The sequence below is a fragment of the Patella vulgata genome, chromosome 9 (genome assembly GCF_932274485.2).
Source record: "Patella vulgata chromosome 9, xgPatVulg1.2, whole genome shotgun sequence".
Classification (NCBI taxonomy): Eukaryota; Metazoa; Mollusca; class Gastropoda; family Patellidae; genus Patella; species Patella vulgata.
This window is the reverse complement of record NC_065887.2, coordinates 37,156,865-37,165,732: the sequence shown is the minus strand read 5'-3', so window position 1 is coordinate 37,165,732 and position 8,868 is coordinate 37,156,865. Positions and strand designations below refer to the sequence as shown.

The 8,868-nt window shown below is 36.8% G+C and overlaps 1 long non-coding RNA gene across 1 annotated transcript; it reads left to right on the top strand.

The window, feature by feature from the left end:
* The first annotated feature begins 4,147 nt into the window (after positions 1–4,147).
* On the top strand, positions 4,148–8,425 carry LOC126807678 (uncharacterized). Its single transcript, XR_007674143.2, has 3 exons — positions 4,148–4,261; positions 7,587–7,657; positions 8,171–8,425. It is a non-coding gene; the product is annotated as an uncharacterized LOC126807678 (long non-coding RNA).
* Positions 8,426–8,868: the final 443 nt, after the last annotated feature.

Genomic DNA, 8,868 nt, shown 5'->3' with positions numbered 1-8,868 from the left:
GGCAGTTGGAATTCGATATAAGAGTAAGCCTTGGTGCTGCTGTCTGGGCAAAATTGCCCTTATAGCACACTGTATGGCGTATGCCCGTCTTCATTAAACCAGTCGGAGCAGAGTAGGACGTTAAACCCCATGAGTTTGATAGTGTGATTTATTTAATTTGTGAAAACTACAGCGTATCTAGATGCTGAAATATGAAATACCGTTGTATAAATATATATTACTGTCACAGTAAAGCTGTCACGCAGAACATGGATTTATATTAAAATCAGTAATTATGACGGAGTTATCCATTATGTGGTGAAAACACGTTTCATACACTGTTAAAATTATGTATATTTACAGTTATAAGTAAAGTAAAAATATAGTGCAGGATTTATCAAATCACATGGTTTGTTAACTTACATTTGAAACGATGTAGATGCATATGAATACAAGGCTTATGTAAAAGTTCATCAAATTTCAAGTAGTAATACAACCGTATGTCAGCTTACATTATATGAGCTGTATGTTAACAGAAATGCCGTTTGAAATATTTTTTTTACAGAAAATTTACTGTCAAATAGTGGTCACATCGCTTATTCCCCCTTTGACCACATATCGAATTTTGTGCAAAATATTTACTGTTCTGTCAGTCAGTTTATTCCATTTTAGAGAAATAGATAGGTTATGCAAAAACTGAATACCCCTAACTGGTTAATAAAGACAGGTATATGCCATACATTGAGTTGTGTGGGGCATTTTGCTTGGACGGTGGCATGCCACATACTCTTTCCATTGTAATGAGCAGAACAGTAGCACATTAAACCCCATTTCATTTAATTTCTTTACATTATCGAATGTTGTGTTACGTGCTCGGCTGAAAGTTCCGCACAACTTTCTGTGTACGCCAGGATTGAACCTAGGACTAATTAGCTAGGACTAATTAGCGGGGACAAACACATTCCTTGGCAAATTCAAAATATATAATTCTACAATGGTTATGAGGTATTAATACATAAACAATATTTTGTTTTTGTTTTAAATGTTATTGTACAAATTTATGTAAAATAACATCATGGTAACTGGACCCCCACTGATCAGGTAAAAAGAAATGTAAACATAACAATCAACCCGGGATTATCTGTTAATTAATCTTTTGTTTTATTAAACGACTAACCTGATCATTGTTTTCACGCGTAACGACACATTATTTGATACTGATTGAATAAAATAAAAGTACCGAGTTTTGTCACGATCATCTAGTATCTCTCTTAGCGCCTCCTATAATATTACATACAGAGTTACACCCCCTGTAAATAGGAGATAAAATTAGCGATGTTTTTTGTTCATGTGCTTTTTTGATAAAATAAAATGAATTCATCGATTTTCTTCACAAAAATGGATAAATATTATCGAATGCATCACAATGGTAGACAGTAGTATCGAAGGTTGGTACAAAATGACAAGTTTACAGAAGTTATGTCCCAGATTTGAGTAAAGAATTTTCGTCCGGCGCAAGATTCAGCGACGGCCAAATTTACCGCTTCCAATGCATCCAAGCGTAATATTTAATTTATGTCGGCACAAAAAGCAACGAGATTTTATTAAGAGGCCACTCCCGTTAAGTTATGTCCGAGATTTGAGTAAAGAATTTTCGTTCGGCGCAAGATTCAGCGACGGCCAAATTTACCGCTTCCAATGCATCCAAGAGTAATATTTAATTTATGTCGGCACAAAAAGCAACGAGATTTTATTAAGAGGCCACTCCCGTTAAGCGGTCAGTTGTGAAAATTCCCTTGGGTGGCTGCTTAATACAGATTCTACTGTACTCCATTTACAGATATGTAATTTTACCTTGGATGTATAATAGCTAGAGGTAAAGTTACATTACAGACTGTGAAATAACATACAATGTTAAAATACAGTTATAACGATGGCAATATTTCTGCCAGTTAAAAAAGGGGAAAAATACATAATCATTTTAACGGTGTAATTGTATTTTACTAATTGAATCGTTTAAGTGCATTGTTCGAAAGCCCAGATAGCTCATTCTAAATTTCAAATTCCAAATGCGAAATTCCAAATTCATGTCTTACCGATAAAATAGCAAATTGCCCCCCCCCCCTTCAATTAAACAAATTAGAATTTATATAAATTGTAATTTTACACAACTAATTACGTTTAGTTTACCTATCTGGGTCGGATAAATACCCGTTCCTAATTACTAGATTCCAAATTCCAAATTCCAGATTCCAAATTCTAGATTCCAAATTCCAGATTCCAAATTCCAAATTCGAAATACTTAATTCCAAATTCCAAATTCCAAATCTGATCCGACCAATCGGATCAGGTTTTTGCTTTTGACTAATCAGTTAGAGTATAATAACAATATTCCAGTTCGGGTTTGCTTCGGCAGATGTGAAAAATTTGGAAATGAAATGGGGTTTAACGTCCTACTGTTCTGCTCCTATACTGGGCTAACGAAGACGGGCATACGCCATACAGTGTGCTATGAGGGAAATTTTACATGCATTCCAATGTATACACGGGACCTCGGTTTTTCGTCTCATCCGAAGGACTAGACAGCTGTCCTTGACAGGCCCTCCGTCCTGCATCACTGACAAGGGGGAACCACACCGGAAAATCTCGATGAACTTTCTCGGCCAATGCAGGGATCGAACACCCGACCTCCAGACTAGCGTCTTACCCACTTAGCCACGTGATCCCCTGAAAAGTTAGGGGCAAAGTCCCTCTGCAGTGAGCTACTCTGCTACTCGGTATCCTAGGACTGTCATTTTTTTTTTTTTTTTTTTTTTTGCTACAGCAGCAAATTTGGAATTTGGAATCCGGAATTTGGAATGAGCCTTCTGGGCTTTCGTAGCATTGGGTTGGGGGCCTTGTGTAAGACGTTGGGTCGCTAACCTGGAGATCCCTCGTTGGGAGTTTAAGATTAATGAAAACAAAATCAAAATTAGCCATAACCTTATTGGAACATAGAATTCCATGCCAACTATTTACAGCATTATTGAACCAGTCACAGGTATCAAGCACTTGGTAATCTCCCCGAGGCGACGCAGTTCGTGATATACTTGTGGCGACGCACTTGGTAATCTACTTGTGGTGACGCACTTGGCAATGTTCTTGTGGCGACGCACTTGGTAATCTTCTTGTGGTAACACACTTGGTAATCTTCTTGTCCCTCACAGCAGACTGCATGGCGTATGACCGTCTTCCTTAGCCCACTCGGAGCAAAACAGCAGGACGTTAGACCCCATTTCATTTCACAAAATTCTGTAGACATGTAAAAATGTAATCGCTCGAATCTAAGATTTAATTAGTTAAAGATCTTGAGATATGCTCATCAACAATCAAGTTAGCTTCTGGTGAGCGCGTGCTCCAGACATGAGCATTGGCCATATTTAATATTCAAGGTACCACTGGAACCTTCTTGATTTAGAATGGTCAATTATCAGTTTATCAGTTGGATAGGCGTTTGTGTCATACCCACCAGCAAGAAAAGAACAAACAAACAAAACGTACAAGACCTATTGTAAGTAAACAGGTAATAGAAGTTTCGATAATCCAGCCTTCTAGTTCTGCGAGAAAGGGTATACATCGTCAATTATTTCATTTGCTAGACTGTACAAATTACGTCACGGCTATAGACTTGAACTTACAGGTTGGACTACAATACTTTATTGGAAGTTAGCGGAATGATATATATCACTGCTATAGACTTGAACTTACAGGTTGGACTACAATACTTTATTGGAAGTTAGTGGAATGATATATATCACTGCTATAGACTTGAACTTACAGGTTGGACTACAATACTTTATTGGAAGTTAGCGGAATGATATATATCACTGCTATAGACTTGAACTTACAGGTTGGACTACAATACTTTATTGGAAGTTAGTGGAATGATATATATCACTGCTATAGACTTGAACTTACAGGTTGGACTACAATTCTATACTGGAAGTTAGCGGAATGATATATATGTCTTCATAAAAATATTTATTTTCGCGGACAATCTGTACCGTATTAGGTCTTTTCATTCTTCATGACAAGATTAAGTCAAATTGGGTTGACAAATAGTATATTTAAATAAAAGATAGATGATCAGTCTTAACCCATTTACAAACAGTTAATGTATTTTGTGACATTACGCCAGAGTATAAATAGTTCCGGGCATTCTGGAAGTGTTATAATATTGCTACGCTAGTTAAGGACATACATCATCCGTCAAGTTGATATAAATAGACATGGACAGAAACAGGTATGACTTATTTGATTTACATTTTATTTTTAAATATTTCATACAGTCACAATTTGGTTAGAAGACCAAAATATTTTATATCTTTAACTAAAATGAATGCTGTTTTCTAAAGACAATTAAATCAATTAAAACATGGTGCATGTAGCATACGGTTGTGGATGGTCATGGATATAATCATATCGAGTTATTCTTCAATAACATAATACGTTCTGAGACAGGAAATACGGCAATAATTTATGTTGGGGTTGATTAATTTTAATTACGAATCAATAAATATTTGCTATTCAATGTATATAGACTGGATGTTTGGATGTATTTGACTTGCAGTTTGGAATATTGCGCCTTTATCGATAAAAAATATAGTTATGGAAGTGTTATCTATTTTTTGAAAATTTCGTTTCCATCAATTTTGTTGTTGACCATGAGAGCTATCTACTCATTAATGCCATTTGGAACACAATACTCATCCCAGCTTTTTACGTATAAACGGGGGAATGCCAATTTTATTAAAACACAGATCCTATTTCGTTCCGTTTTTCATAGTTCAAAATTTCCTTTAACTTGTCTTCACAACACTAGGATCTGGAAGAGTGGTTATATAACAGGCGTTCTAGTTGATGTGAGGAATTAGCCAATGAAACGGTCTGTTACTGCGATTCTTGGCGTGCTCTGGACGGAACTGTGGTTAAACCTCTAGAAACGTCAACGCTGATTGATTAATTAATGTCTGACGTCATAGGGTCAAAATCCGCTCGTATGACCCCTGACGCGACCTCCCAGTACAACTTGTCAGATCCTTACGTAGTGTAGGCCATCGAAAGTATTAAATGGGGTTTAACGTCCACTCGATAGAAACTAGGTCATTTCGGGACTTACATATGGTTTAATTTTATTTCAATAATTCGCTTGCGCGTTGTGGTCTTTAGCAGTGGGAGGAAACCGGAGGACCCGGAGAAAACCCACGAGGTTGTCACGTACAACAGGGGAATCGAAACCACGCCAGTTGACTCAATGACAGACTTTATGATAAAGCGCGCACACGCTAACCATTCAGCCATCCAACCTCAGACTTTAAGTTAAGAATTTACTGTTTATGAGAAATATCTTTGATCCAGAAACATAAAACTTTGCACATAGCTTCTTATTGATGTCTTTGATACATTAAAACAACAAAAGTTTCATAAAGGGTTACATTTTAGTTAAAATAAGGCGAACAATTTGAGTCTGAGAATGCTTCGTGAACTCGGGGCACCTGGGTTGTTTTTTTGGTTTTTTTAATAACCAAAGATTAAAAATGATGACAACTACACCGATCAACTTTCAGGGTAGGTCTGTTATAGTTACGCCATCAATACTCTCAAATCTTTCAAATAGGCATATGTCTACATTTAAAAAGTTGGGCTTGATTTTTGAGCCTAGATTGGGAGTTCAGCGATTTGTTGTTTAACAGGCAACGAAATGAAAAACGAGATCTCTGGAAATGAAAATTTACGCTTATAATAGATTTCTTCTACTACACCACAATGAAATAACACAAGAAATGATATGAGGTTTAACGCCCTACTGTTCTGCACCGACTGGGCTAGTGAAGACGGGTATACGCCATGCGGTGTGACATGAGGGACATTTTGCCCGGACAGTAGCACAACGGCCTACTCTTAAATCAAATTCCACCTGTCAAGGGTCTGTTTACGTACACGCCAAAGTGTACACTGAGTTTTTTTTTTGTCCCACCCGAACGACTATTCGTTGTCCCTTGTCATGACCTCCACCCTGCACCACTAACAAGCAGGGAGCCACGCCGGAACATCTCAATGAACTTTCTTGGTGAACACGGGGATTGAGCATTGGACCTCCAGATTAGCGAGTCAACGTCTTACTGGCCGAGCCACCACAGCCCAGCAATCACACAAAAAGTTTAAACAATCTAAGTATTAACATCATTCGGGTATAGGCATAATAGGGTCCCACGAACTTTATTATTCTTTTTATTCCCTTAAATTTCTACAATATATAAGTGAATGTTTTGGGGTCTACAAGCTTTATACAGCTTATGACCTGCCAAAAACTAAATCCGGGACTCCATTTTTCCTTGGTAATCTGTTACGTGTTGAAGCGACTAAATGTCAATGTTATTACATTCTAACAACCACGCAGAACTCTTTAGTTAAGACGTTAAATGTTGTTAATTATTTTCTCTCGCATAAAAACAGAGAATGGGCCATTTTTGGAAACAAAATATCAGTTAGGAGAATATATAGCGACACAACCGGTAAATATATTAATTAAAATGTTGGCAGATGTCACATTTTAATTTTTAGACATTTAAGAAACAATTTAACTGACAGATTGCTAGGTTTAATTACTAAATACAAATGCAATTTTCTCTGTCACTCCAAACAACCAGCAGTTTTATCACCAGCATCTTCTCAAGCATGGATCTCAACCTCGTTAACACGAAACGGATAGAGCTGTATGTATTTAGTTACGACTTGGAAAAGTTCCTCAAAAATGTTCATTAGTTTAAAGAGATCCCGGGCCAGAATTGGTCCACGTAAGTGGGATCAAGTACGGTTTGTGTTGACATGTTGATAGTGTAAATGAAAAACTGACCCTTATCTAGTTCATTATGAACATATGCACATGTGTTTAGACCTTAACCGTAGTTTTACTGTGAAGACTTCCACATGGCTCTGGCACTAACAAGTGACATTCGGTTTTAATAGTCTGGATTCATATTGCAGTCTGATTAAAATACAGATCTATATTTTGTTTCTTTTTCTATACTTTTGATGGCCTCCACTATGTGAAGATCTGACCTGCTGTAGTGGGGGTCGCGTCAGGGGTCATACGAACAGCTTTTGCCCCTATGACGTCAGACTTTTGATTACCCAATCAGCGTTGAGGTTCCAAGTGGGTATTTGGAAACACAACTTTTGCTTTGTCTTCCCTGCGAATATCCACCACATTTCCGTGAACCAGACGCCAAGAACTCGCCACAACTGACAATTTCATTGGCTAATCCCTCACATCAACCAGAACGCCGGTTATATAACAATTTTTCATCCTAGTGTAGTGAAGGCAAATGAAACGAAAATTTGAATTTTAAAAAACGAGACGAAATATGATCTGTGTTTTAATCAGATTTATCATATTGGGGATCATATTCGGCGGTTACCATGCACCCAAGTCATCACCATATGAGTTACCAACACAGTGGCCACCAGACGAATTACCAGCATAATATATGAAAGGAAGGGGATGTTGGCTAAAAACTTATTGGTCACTTCCCTACTAATATATTTTATTTGTTTTTTATTTGTAGAATGGTGAAAACGTTGTATGTATTATTGTGTTTGTCTCTGTTGATGGGTGCTGTGACGTCACAAGCTCAAGGTAAAATATTGCAAACCGTGGCCTCAGATACCATCTCAATCACTTGATATAATTGGTTCATTGTTTACAGTGCATTTTAGTTCCTTCCATAAGGAAACAGTGTATTAATTTATTAAAATTTGTAAGATTTAGATAAAGAGCTGGCAGTTTTCGCTATAATTGATTTATAACAGATAATGAAAAGGGCATATTTGGAATTACAGTAAAATTACTTTATTCTGAACGGAGTTATCAGTGTTTGAAGTTTTGATAATAATAGCATAGTCTCGGTTTTCATTGCTGTTATTGTCTTGATTATTCATTTTTAAATTGAATTATTAAATGGTGGTCGTTCTTCAATCAATTAAAAATCACGAACATCCGATAGTTGTCGTGTGAATAATTGGCTAATAAATAATTTACATAACATTTGAGACCAAAAGAAAAATATGCAATATATGTTATAGACAGTTTTAGCTTTTACATAGGGTATCTTTAATTAATGACGAAATGATTTGTACTTCTATATTGTAGAGTATGAAGCTGAAGGAAACCAGGCAACAGGGCCTAGAGGACGGTCGTATGGTTATCAGGTCGCACGACCACAACAACCCGACCCGATTAACAATATGATCTCTACTATGTTCATGTATGAATGGTTAACCAGGAAATAAATGGAAACTAGTCACGATCGCTAGGACGATTATATATGTTGGGATTGTAACGGCGTGTATTGTGTTAATGGTGACTATATTCTATTATGTAAATAAAGGAATGGTTCAACTGTAATATCTGTATTTAACCACATCATACTAAACGTGTCGTAATATAATTTCTTTTCCACTCCACTAAATAAAACAGTAAAAGCAAACATGTTTACTAGAAATATTTGAGAGAGAGTGAGAGAGAGAGAGAGGGGAAGGGGCATAACGTACTCGACAAAAACTAGGTCATTTCGGGATTAACGTATGGTTCAATTTTATTTCAGTTATTCATTGTAGTACACGATGGGAATCGAAACCGCGCCACTTGACTAAATAGCAAACCTTAGGGTCTAAAGCGCACACCTTGGGCCATTCCACTTTTGATAACCTCTCTTGTAACGTGACGGTTTCTAAATTCTAATCGTTTGTCGTCGTTTAAAAATGTACATCAGTTGAAAAAGTCGACACTTCAAAGAGTTTTAGCCCCTCTTATAACAAATGTACATAAAAAAAAGTGATATCGTTTGA